Source organism: Sturnira hondurensis, unplaced genomic scaffold, assembly GCF_014824575.4.
Source record: "Sturnira hondurensis isolate 20B ecotype Veracruz unplaced genomic scaffold, ASM1482457v3 Scaffold0021354, whole genome shotgun sequence".
NCBI lineage: Eukaryota > Metazoa > Chordata > Mammalia > Chiroptera > Phyllostomidae > Sturnira > Sturnira hondurensis.
Genome location: NW_028093985.1, coordinates 19702165 through 19715743, shown reverse-complemented (window position 1 = coordinate 19715743; position 13579 = coordinate 19702165). Strand labels below are relative to the sequence as shown.

At 35.7% G+C, this 13579-nt stretch overlaps 1 protein-coding gene across 1 annotated transcript in view; it reads left to right on the top strand.

Annotated features, from left to right (window-relative positions):
- ELL2 (elongation factor for RNA polymerase II 2) overlaps positions 1–13579 on the top strand; it is a 76521-nt gene that overhangs the window by 17904 nt on the left and 45038 nt on the right. The gene's annotated exons all lie outside the window — the stretch shown is intronic.

Sequence of the window (13579 nt, the reverse complement as noted above, 5' to 3'; positions counted from 1 at the left end):
AAATTTCTGATAACTTTAAGACCCTCGAATTATCTTCTTTTCTTGATTTATTTTAAAAAAATAATATAGGTATATTTAATGACAGTAGTTTGTTCCAAATTATGGGTAATTTTATTTTTTAATCATTTTATTGAAGTGTAGCATGCAACAAAGTATTATAAGAATGTTTTGTTTACCATAGTTAAGTCATAAGGAATTATTAATTTCAGGCAGGTTCTGATTATATGATTAATTTTTTTATTGTACATACTAGGAAATGAAATATATAAATAGAAAACTGAGTTTTTCCAATATACACAATAAACAAAGGGTTCTATTTTATTGCTGCATTTAAAAACATAAGAAACTCCTAATTGAATGTACCTATGAATTTTGTGTTTATAATACATGACAAACTTCATAGTAGTGTCAGTATTATTTAATTATTATTAATATTTAATATTAATAAATAGACTTCGTGATTCTTTCACCTAAATTAATAATGCATTTCTGAATTTGTCTCTATATACTGGCTGTAGTATGGAGAGTTAGAATATCTGTAAATAGATTTTAGAGCTGTAGAGAAAAGGCAAGTTGAGGGCAGATTATATTTCTGCCTACTATAAATCTACATACTTGTGACTTTTTATTATGTTACAAAACGCAAAAATTCAATGAAAGTAAATAAAATGTTTCTAAAATTTGTAACTTGAAAATATTTCAAGAGTCAAGAGATTAATTATGTCATTCAACACCAACTAGGAGTACTTTTAAATCTGTGCCGTGCTAAATTGAAGATGTTTGTGTGTGGATGTCAGAGCTTTCTACATGGTAGCTTTACAGGGAAGTCCTTTTCTTCCTCCTCCACTTACTGAGTATTCACAAAGGGGATCCTAACTGGAACAAGGTCTCCTGAATTTTATTTTACAGCTTTTTAGGTAGTCTTTACTGCATGCTGATTCTACTTTGGAGGTGCTAGGTTCGGTTGTTTACTTAAGGCTTCTTGAGTTTTCTGGAAAAGTTTAATGGCATTAGTAATATCTGAAGGAATGTTCCAGAGGCAGGCTTGAGTCCATGTGCCCGGAGGGCTCCATGGATTCAGTAAAGGGTTATGTCGACGTGAGAAACGTCCAAATCTGTTAGAACTTTTATGAGTTTATTTGAGCCAAAAGATTGAGAAAATGCTCCAGGAAATGACTGTTTTAACACTTATTTATACATCAGAATCAAAGGGGAAGATTTAGAAATGGGTCACATGAAATCCGCTGGTGATAGATTTAGGGAGGCAGGAGAAAGCAAAGGCAGGAAATCTCTATGACTGGATAAAAAGTAAAACAAATGGACATTTCTTTTACATAAGTGTGTCTGAGACAGTTACCTGTTAACAATTAGCATGATAACAGTAACAATGAGAGGCTCTGTGGTCTGCTGCTCAGGTGGGAGATTGTGCCCAGAGGGGTCTGGAAAGTGGAAATTATTGGCAGATGCAAAAAGACAATAGACAGGCTCAGTTAAGGTAAAGATTGACCTTTGTCAAGAAAGATGCTGGCTTAGGACATGACTACACACCATAATGTGCTTTTAGGTAGAACGTTTTTATTCGCACCATCCTATGTGGTTACTTTAGGTCTCAGTTTTTAAGGTCCACATGCAGGCCCCCTCTGTGTTTGTCAGGTTTAGAATGTGGCCCATTTTTCATCTAGAGTTATCAGGGAGGAGAGGGCACGACCTAGGAGAGAAGAGTGAGGCTTGAGCTGCTTTCCCCTCACTAGCAGCTGTCACTTGGGGGTCTGCTTCTTCCCTGATTCTCTCTCCCAGTTGGGATGTGGAGGCCAGGAAAACGCAAGTGAAGAACGTTTTCTTAGGGCCATCAGGTTAAACTGAATAATGAGGAACCGACATGTACGGGCTTCCAAACTCTTGATTTCTGCAGAATGCAGCTTTTATCAGTGTTAAGGAATATGGTTTTCTCTGGCATACCTGTTGCCCCTAGGCACCATTTCAAAGCAGGCAGTTTATATTTAAAACCTTGGACACCCTTTTCTGAATTCTCCTACCTACTTCCCCCAGCTTTTCTGTCTCCTGTGTCCCAGCTTCCCTGGTTTATCTCTGCGAGCTCCGTTGTCCTTTCCTACTCCATCCTCTCCTGAATATAGTTCGCTGATAAAGGTAACATGGATATAAATGACTGATAGGTTTAAATCTTAATGGGTGTTTGAATTTAATGAATAAGCCTTTTCACTCAAAATGAATGGTTATTGAATAGGTAGAGTAGAAGGTGGAGAGGCGGGTGGGGAGGAAGTTGCAGACCGACAATTGTGGGATACCTGGCCCTACCTTGTTTATTCTGGGTTCTGTCTCCTTGACCCCCTCCACCCCGACTGCCATCCCCTTTTTATTATTCAACTGGGAACAAAATATGTGGACTCAGCATTGTTTCAGAGCTTGCAGCTGCATTCCATCCACCCCTCCCCCTCTCTTCACCCAGCTTTCACCAGCCCTTTGGGACTTAGTAAAAACAAAGAGTCATTACAGGGGAGAGAGTGGGTTGGCACAGCCCACAGGGAATACACAGGGCCACAAATGTGAGGGGCTTCTGTACACTACTCCTCTGTTTTTCTAGAGAGGCATGATAATTTAACGTTGCCTGTGCTGATTGCTTTAGAAACCCTTAAGTATACTTACAGTTTTCCCATGTGGAAATGTTTAGGACTTTAAAATGGAAGGTTTAAATTTAGATTTCCCACAAAATACACTTTTTCTTAATGAGAAATTTTAGTTGTCTTTTAATACTGTGTTTCAGAAACTTTGAAAGTTTTCCTAGAAAGGATTTAGCAAATCAACAAATTTACAGTTTTTTCATCTAATGTGATTGAAAATATACAACTATCATGATAATGTCATATGTTGGCATATTTGAAGCATAGAAGTATTGTTAAAATATCATTTAAAAGTGAACATTTAGTGTTAAAAATATATCCGGTTTCCCTGATGCTGAGTACTGCGTGGTTGTGCTGTTCCTTGTTACTAATTACAGAGTTTTCCCCCCTCAGTAATGTCTTTAAAAGGTCAGAATTTGGGTCTTGGCAGGTTAACTTTTAAGGATATTTACTTTTGTGCCTGAATATGTTCTTTTAGGTTGAAATTTTCTTCTGAATAAATGTGGGCTATAAAATTAAACAAATTATACCAGTATGCTGTTAGAGAGTAAAAATTCTGAGAATCATTGATAACTTGGATTTTTATCATTATGGTTGGGCAAGAGTTTTATAGCATGAAAACTGTAAATTGTGTCTTTGAAAATTCATCTCACTTCTTCCTTTAAGGAAGGGGTGCTCAGGAAATTGGAATGTCACTGAAGGCATTTATTGATTCAGAAAGAGGAAGGAAGAAATGTCTGTAGGAGTCGTTGATTGTGATTTCTGAACTCATGAATATCAGGTGCTACATAAATCAGCCAAAAATGGCTTATTGATTTCTCTGAAGAGTATGGATCAACTAATTATCCATACCTATGATGCTCATTAACTAAAGGTTTGGCTAGGATTATCCATTTCTGTAGACCATTTAAATTGAACAGAAGGGGTATCTGGTAAGATTCACATGAGCTACATATTGAAGTGTTCAAGTTACAACATTCAGAGGTGCGTGTGGGTGCAATGCACCCAGTTTCAAAAAAGCACATCTTTATTGTCAGGTAAACTTCATATAAATCAGAATACTTGGCACTTATATTCTAACTGAAATATACTGAGAATGTGGCAAGTGAAATATATCCCGAAAAGTGTGTTACAGTGCAGTTTAAAAATGAAACCCTGTATTTTTATGTTCATTGAAAGTTCATTGTCTAAAGACACAGATGGTGCAGGCAGACCTGTAACTACACTGTGGATCTCCATACTGCCAGGGTCAAGTTCTCCCCCTATGGCTGCACGGATTCAAAAGGAGAGGTGCTGGAAGCAAGTTAGCTCACTATTTTAACGTAATGGCAGTTGTAACTGATGCAAAACTACTAGCATAATTATTTTTCATAATAAATTATAACTAATGGATGTGCTAATAGTTTTATTGTTCTGCTTGTTCCTTATTTATTGCACTTTCTTTCAGTGCCTTACCAGTGCCATGTACTTTGCTCAGTGTTTGGTGTGCAAATATAGTGGGATGGGTGAGACACGGGCTCTACCCTCAGTGCACCTAGTGTGACAAACAGATGCACACTGACACTCAGAAAAGAGGTAATAATGTAAAGTTTTTCCAGAACCCTCCACTGGGAACTTCTGTAGCAGGGGTGTCAAACTCATTTTCACCAGGAGCCACATCAGCCTCGCAGTTGCCTTCAAAGGGCCAAAATAATTTTAGGACTGTATAATAAATGTGACTACTCTTTAACTGTTAAGGAGTTGAAATTACATTCAGCCCTTTGAAGGCAACCGTGAGGCTGATGTGGCTGACCCTAAGTGAAAATGAGTTTGACTCCCCTGTTCTATAGAAATAGGACTGTCAGGAACAAGGCTTATGTGTATATTTCCAATGGATAAGAATCAGCGTTTTAGACAAAGGTTTCAGTGGATGCAAAACATTATATCCTAGCAGTAGGTGTGTAAAATTACAAAAGGTCTATTAAAATCCATGTAAACACACATACACAAAAAGGCAGATCTATGGTATTTTTATAATTCATATAAAATCTGAAGTGGCAAGGGGGTTTTTTTTTTTACAGGAAATAAGGGCTAGGTCTGCAGAGTGGACTTGCCTGCCACCTCAGGGACTCCTCTTTAGGGAGCGATTGCTCCAGGGCAATGAGAAATAGTGTTAACTTTGTCACAGTAAATGGAATTCCAGACCCCTGTATTCACTTAATATTTGTTATGAGAATGTTGTTCCAAAATTCTTTCTAAGTTGATCGTTCACGTAAGACTCAGCAATCCCAGAAACTTCAGAAAATAGAAGTTAGTTTTGCATTCATAATTTAGAAATTATTTTTAAGAAAAGGACTGAAAATAGAAAATAATTCCTATAAGTACCACGTAGTGTACCTATAAAATAGTGAGCCATACACACTTTTTTAAGAATAAACAAGGAATAGCCAACCTAAGAAGTTTTAAATGTGTATCTTTCTGAAAGGCGCAGTCACCTAAAGATTTAATCAGCATTTAACCACTAACTTTAAAGGCTTGAATAGTGCTATAAAACTCCTGCAGTAGAGTCATTACCTCTAAAGAACAGAGGTTGGATTTTTCTTCTCTTTCTTTTTTTTTTTAACTTCCAAACTTAGCAACACATTTTCAAATTTTTTAATTGTTTATTTTCCTTTGGTGGGCCTGAAAAACTAAATTACACCGTATTTGAAATTAGTAGGCAGTTTCAGCCCACTGCAAATGCTTCCTGCAGCTCCCCTTTTCTAACCTACTCGATACCTGGGCAGCAAAGATAACTTCCCGCTTGAAACAGCAGCAGGGATAAAAATAAATCCCCAACACCGCCATTCCTTCTCGGCTATATGCCTGCACTCCGACTGCTTTCCCTGCTCTTTGGTTTGCCTAGTCCACTAGTTTTGCCAACAGTTGTGTTTAGTCAGTGTGATCAAAGGCTGCTGACTAACAGCTTCCTTCATACACCATGCTCTGAATGTAATTAATACTAGAAGGATGTTAAAATTATATCCTTTTGTAATGGCAGTTCTGTGTTAATATTTTAAATACATATTACAGTGGCCGCCATGTGTAAATAACATTTTAATATTTGCATTGAATTATAACTCTTTAATCACATGTTAATTTACTAAGGCATTAATATAATAGTAAATTGTCTAATTTGAAAGAAACAGTTAACCTCGATATATATCAAAGATTCTTTTATATATGTATCAAACATACTATGTTTATATTATGTATAAAACCTAATATATAACATGTACAATTATACATATATATGTAAAATCTCATATCTGTCCAGGGGAATAGGCTGACATTCTGGAAACTCATATTATCTCATACAGTAATTAAATCATAGTTTGAAGCTATTGTAAATTGGCCAACTTCTCTATTTTATGTTGCCACATTCCTCAGCCTTCCTTTATCTTTCTGGATAAGAACTAGCTGCAGGGTTTCCCAATAAGGAGAGCAGGGAGCTAAATTCACCATCCGTGTGTATTTTCACGTCTCAGCCAGGTACTACTATAAGCACCAGTGACATAAAGGTGACCCAGTCCACCCCTGCCTTGAAAGAGTGCAAGATGGTGGAGGGTAGGAGGGCGGCTGTTTGTGGGGTCTATGGAGACTATTTCAAAGTTCTCATTGACCACAGCCTCACACAGGCTCCAGTGTGGGCTGCAGCAGATGAAGCCTCTCAAAACATGATCAGAAACAGGAGTTGAAGGTGAAGCCATCCTGCTCTGCCCTTCACCAAATTGTGGTCACTTTGGAAAGCAGCAACTAGAACTGTTACTGAAATCTGCAGCTGCCGCAAATACCATAAATTGCATTCTTAGCAGTGAGTTAAGCTTGCTATCTTCATTCACTAAGCATTTATGAATGCTCACTGTGTACCAGGCACGCAGTTGACAATGTATAGACAAGAAGTAAATAGGACCTTGAAATACTAGCTCTTATTTCTAACTAACACCACCTGCTTACCAATAAAATCTGCTACTGATAGCTTTGATTTTTTGTTTCCCACCTGAAACTGAAACTTGTAAAGTTGAGTCATCTATGTCATAGACATTGTCACTTTAGTAGCACTAATTTAAGCTTGCAAAATAATAATCTTTTTATCATTCTAAACACCTGTGGTTTTTATAGTTCAACCAGCCCTAAATTTGAATTGTGAGCATTATTTAAATACCTTTTGACCTCTTAGTATGTGTAAGGCCCTATCCCAGGCACACAAGATGAGTGTAAGTTAAAATTTAAAGCAGGAAAAAGAATTTAGTAGAATAAATATATCCAAGCCAAGATCTTATTTCAAACAATATTTAACATATATCCTATGTGCTATTAATTTTAAGGTGTGTGTTTTTAAAAATATTTTATTTGTTTATTTTTAGAGAGATGGGAAAGAAAGGAGAAAGAGGAAGAGAAACATCAATGTGTGGTTGCCTCTCACGCACCCTCTACTAGGGGTACTTGAGTTGAAACCCATGCGTGTACCCGACTGGGAATCAAACCGGCAACCCTTTGGTTCCCAGGCCAGTGCTCAATCCACTGAGCCACACCAGCCAGGGCTTGTGTTTTATTTTTAACATTGAATATCTTTGGAATTGGAATACATATTATTAATGGCATCTTAGTATTGTGTCATAGCTTGTCAGCATTTTTATTATGCAGTGGTACATAAGTCATGAATAGTTTTACAATTGTTGGCATCTTAGACTCAATAAAATACAGCAATGAAGTGGAAGTAGAGAGATTCTATATTCTGCAATAAGGTTTTATCTAAATAGAATCTCTTCAAAAGTTTTATTTCCCAATCCCCCTCCTTTCCCTGCTTGACCAGCCTGCCCCTTGGCCTACTGTGTTAAATAACCTAGAGAATTTTATAGGGAAGGTTTGTTTTTATAACCATTCTTGAATTGTGATTTAAACTGTAAGGAGCAAGAATGTGGTATTAAAATGTTCTAAAATTTGTTTTTAGGCTAAAAACCTAAACTTATAAAAGTAAGTTTATAGAAGAAAGTGACCTACTTAAAAAAACTTGAAAAGCCCAGTCTTGCTTTGAGGCTAATGAATGTGCCTCTTATCAAGCTAAGAATTTCTGAATCTCTCTAATTAGTCTTATAATTAATACTGTATTTAGCATAAATGCATAATTATTTATTTTATTATTTTATATAGAGAGATTCCAATCATTTTTCACTAATTACAGCTAAAATTTAGTAAATATTATATAATAACAACCATTTACTAAGCACTTTAAATGTTATTCTCATTTAATCCTCACAGGAATGCTATAAAGCCTATACTCCCATTTTGCTGATTTGCAAACTATGGCTCTCAAGTTAAATCACTGTTGCAGCTCACACAATCAGTGAAGGAGCCTGCACTCAAATCTAAGCACCTGATTCTGGAGCCTGTTCTCATCACTGTGCTGACCCACCTGCCTATAGGAAATGTTCAATGAGCATTTTATTCATTTTTACATTCACACAAACATTTATTTAGCGCCTCCTCAACTAGCCAGGGGAAGAGGGAAGGTCAGGAAGGTCTTAGAGAAGAGGCACTGTCTGAGCTGAGGTTTGCTGGATTACCAGGGTTGGCAGATCAGAGGAGGAGGAAAATGCTTTTCAGGCTAATAGTTCAGCACTAGCAAAGTGGTAAACAGGTGCAGCAAATACTCCCACCTTCTTAAGGAATTTGAATTACACCTTAGAGATCAGTGCTTCTCATCTACAAAAGCTCCCTGAGGGTTTATGATGAGGTCTAGAAATCTGGTCTTCAAGATTTTTCCACTAGGTTTTCCCATAATAGCTGGTGTCACTACAATAAAGAAGATGGTAAGAATATATATATATAGGTGTGTGTACATTCTCTTCTCAGGAGAAGGTTTATAACTTGCATCATTTTCTGAAAGGGACCTCCGAATTCCCTAAAGGGAGAAAACTACTTGAAGGAGATACCTTGAAGCACATTAAGAAACAATTCACAATAAGAAAAAAAATTTTACACTGTGACTCTTCACACATCCAGGTGTGCGCATTCGCATAGGTGAAACAAGTTTCACGGCACAAAATTTATCCTTCATCGGTGTACTCTAGTATTTTCTATTCTGTTTTATTTTAAAAGAATCCTGGTCACAGTCCACTAAATTAATGTCATGGCCTTCCAGTGGGTCAGAGCTATAGTTTAAAAACACTGCAGGAGATTATCATCTATTTAAAAATATTTTTTATTCAGGAAGTCATGTGGTCAGATTTGCAATTTAACATGCTTAGCCAGTAGCTACCTTGACTTAGTTATTCTTTATATATGGGAAGGGAGGAAAGGGGAGGAGTCAGGAATGGCTCCATATATATGACAACGAGCATTTGATTGGATGGTGAAGCCATTATTCAAGATCTGAAGTAGATGAAAGAACAGATTGAGGCAGGAGACGTGGGGTGTGTTTGGTTTGGGAAATGCTCTACAGGTGTTCAAATAATACGCGTATGCCGCACCTCATTCTATTGAGATGGAGCTATCTAGAAGTCATGGGGATTTGGAACAAAACAGTTCAAAAAGCTACTCCAAAGGACATTTTTTAAACTTTTTTTTTTCATTTATTTTTGAGAGAGGGCAAAGGAGAAATAGAGGAAGAGAAACATCAATGTGTGGATGCCTCTCACATGCCCCCCACAGGGGACCTGGCCTGCAGCCCAGGCATGTTCCCTAACTGGGAATGGAACCAGCAACCCTTTGGTTTGCAGGCTTACACTCAATCCACTGAGCTACATCAGTCAGGGCAGGAAATTTAATAGAACCTAAGTATATTTGAAAGTCTACTAGTGAGAAGAAAAAGATACATATATTTGCAGATGGAATTCAGGTATATAGCTCATTTAATTTTTTTAACTGAAGAATACTGGTTTACCTGTAAACACTTTTGAGTGTTGATACTTTTATTTACTGATACTTAGGGAATTTGAAGCTCCTTTTGCCAGATTTTGTTCACACGAATTAATAACAAGGCAGGCTAATAGAGATAAACTGTGGCATATTGATGCCGTGGAAAAGTAGACAACAGTGGAAGTGATTTAGAGCTCTGTACGGCATGGCAGTGAACACTCTAAGGGGGAAGAAAACTGAGTTTTTATAAAGTTTAATAACAGGCAGAAATCAGACGTATGTTGTATAGGTATATACATATGTGATAAGATTATTAAAAACAAGGAATAATAATTGGCAAAAATTAGGAAAGTTGTTATGTTTGGTAGAGGGAATAGGAGAGGAGCAGATAAGTATTGCTAATGTTCTATTTCTTAAGTTGTGCAGTGAGTTCACAGGTGTTCATTGTGTCATCAAGCTTCACAACTATGAAGCTGTCTTTGTTTTATGAAACAAGCATCACATAAATTAAAGTCTGTTCTCATTATTATTAACTTTAAACATAATTTGTCATCTTCATGGATTAAGTGAAAAGAACCAGAAAATATTTTAATAGATGTCAAAAAGACCTTTGATAAAAATTCAGTATTAAATCTGTATTAAAACTTTAGGTAAGTAAGTAATAGAAAGAAGAATTCTTCCTTACTGTGATGAAAAATATCTGTCAAACTACTAGCCAGTTACAGCAGGGATGAAACAATAGAACTATTCTTGTTAATGTTAGCAATAGAATACACATGCCCACTGTCACCTCTATAGTTTAACATTGTTCTGAGAATGCTCAGGAATGTCATGGAAAGGACATGAAATAAAGGCTGTGGATAATAGATAAGTGGGAGCAAATTTGCCAGTATCTGCAGATAATCCAAGTACCCCAAGTTTAAAACTATAAAAACTTTTAAGATTTCTTCAGTAAGGTGGTCAGTTCAGAAATCACTGTTTAAAAAGAATTACTGGCAGCCTAATAGTGGGAGGGTAGAGTGAAGATTAATTTCTTTTAAAATGAGAGAGCCAGTGTGGCTCAGCTGATTGGGCATTGCGCTGTAAAACGAAAGATTGCCGGTTGGATTCCCAGCCAGAGCACATGCCTAGGTTGCAAGTTAGGTTGCGAGTTGGGTCCCGGGCACATATAAAAGGCAACCAATTGATGATTCTCTGTCACATCAATGTTTGTCTCCCTGCCTGTCTCCTTCCCCTCTCTCTAAAATCAATAAGCATGTCCTTGAATAAGGAATAAATAAATAAATAAATAAATATCGGGATATTTGTAAACTAATGGGAATTTTATTTATACATAAAAATACATAATTTTGCACATTTTGACAATATTCTTCCAATCTATAAGCATGGAATATCTTTTTATTTATTTGTGTCTTCTCCAATTTCTTTTCTTAATTTACTTTTCCTTACTGTCTTCTTTATCAAAAGACATATGGAGTGGCTAAATGGATTAAAAAACAAGACCCAGCCCTGGCTGGTGTAGCTCAGTGGATTGAGCACAGGCCTTGGAACCAAACAACTGCGGTTCGATTCCCAATCAGGCCACATGCCTGGGTTGCAGGCCATTTCCCAAGAGGGAATGCACAAGGGACAGCCATACATTGATATTTCTCTCCCTCTCTCCTTCCCTTCCCCTCTAAAGATAAATAAATAAAATCTTAAAAATAAATAAATGGAATAAAAAACAAGACCCAAATATATGCTGCCTACAGGAGACTCATGCAGATGTAAGAACACATGGAGACTGAAAGTGAATGGATGGAAAAAGATATTCCATGCAAATGGGAACCAAAAAAAACTATAGTAGCTATACTTAGCAAAATATAGACTTTAAAACAAAGACTGTAGTAAGAGAGAAAGAAGGGTATCATGTAATAACAGAGGTGTCAGTCCAACATGAAGATATAACATTTGTAAATATTTACCCAATTTAAAAGCACCTAAGTATATAAAGAAAATATTAATATACAGAAAGGAGAAATAGACAGCAATACAGTAATAGTAAGGAGACTTTAATACCCCACTTACATCAATGGATAGATTATCCAGAAAGAAAATTAATGAAGAAACAGCAGCTTTAAAGGACACATTAGACTAGGTGTACTTAACAGGTATTTACAGAACATTCCATTTCAAAGCAGCAGAATACACATTCTTTTCAAGTGCATTTGGAACATTTTCCAACACAGGTTATGTGTTAGGCCACAAACAAATCTGTAATAAATTTAAGAAGATTGAAATCATGCTTAGCATCCTTTCCAACCACAATGGTATGAAACTAGAAATTAATCATATGAATAAAAATGGAAAATTCACTAATATGTGGTGGTTAAACAACATGCTACTGAACAACCAATTGGTCAAAGAAGAAATCAAAAGAGAAGTAAACAAATACTTTGAGACTAATGAAAATGTAAATATAATTTACATACCCATACCAAAATTTATGGGATTCAGCAGTTATAAGAGAGAATTTAATAGCAATAAATGCCTACATGAAGAAATAGCAAAAAAAAAAAAAAGTATCTAATAAACAGCCTAACTTTGAACCTGTAGGAACTAAAAAACAAACAAAGCACCATATTGGTGGAAGGAAATAGCAAAGCTTAGTGCAGAAATCAGTGAAATAGAGACTAAAAAGGCAATAGAAAATATCAATGAAACCAAGAGCTGGTTATTTTAAATAATAAACAAAAGTGACAAATCATTAGCTAGACTCACCAAGAAAAAAAGAGAAGACACAAATCAAAAATAAAAGACATGTTACAACTGATATCAAAGAAATGCAGAGTATCCTAGACTACTGTGAACGATTGTATGCTAACATATTGGACAAGCTAGAAGAAATGGATAAATTTCTAGAAACATACAATCTACCAAGATTGAATCAGTAATCAAAACCTACTGACAAACAGAAAAGTCCACAGACAGATGGCTTCACTGGTGAATTGTACCAAACATCCAAAGATGAATTTATACCAGTCTTTCTCATACTCTTTCAAAAAATATAAGACAGGAACTCCTTCAAACTCGTTTTATGAGACCAACATTATCCTACTAAAACTAGACATGCGTGCCACAAGAGAAGAAAATTACAGGCCAATGTCCCTGATGAACATAGATGCAAAAAATCTTCAACAAAATATTAGCAAACCAAATTCAACAATACAGTAAAAGGATCATGCATCATAATCAAGTATTTATTCCAGGGATGCAAAATATTTTTAGCATCTGCAAATTAGTCAATATGATAAACTATATTAACAAAATAAGTGATGAAACTCATGTGATCATCTCAGCAGGTACAAAAAAGATATTTGACAAAATTCATCATTGATTTATAATAAAAACTCTCAACGGGGCATAGAGGGAACATTCCTTAACATTTAATATATGACATCTCACAGCCAACACTACACTCAACAGTGAAGAGCTGAAAGCCTTTTCTCTAAGATCAGGGACAAGACAAGGATACCCATTCTCACTACTTTCATTCAACATAGTTTGGAAGTCCTAGCCAGAGCAGTCAGTCAAGAAAAAGAAATAAAAGGCATCTAAAGTGAAAAGGAAGAATTAAAACTGTCAGTATTTGAAGATGACATGATATTATATATAGAAAACCCTAAAGATGCCATTAAAAAACTGTTAGTACTAATAAATGAATTTACTAAGGATACAAAGTCAATGTACAACATCTGTTGTATTTCTGTATACTAATAGTGATAAATTTTTAAAAATCCTATTTATAATTGTACCAAAAAGAATAAAATACCTAGGAAATAAATTTAACCAAAGAGGGTGAATACCTGCATATCAATTAAAAATAAGTAAGTAAATGAATGTGTACACAAATATTAAACACACAGAAAATATGACATGGTATATACAAAATGTTACAGATTGTGACTTACCTATATATGTTTACTATAATATATGTATATTTCTGTATTTACTCTATATCTACATATTTCCTCTTGTTATAATTACATAAAAGGAATTTTTTGAGAAGGATGTTTAAATAT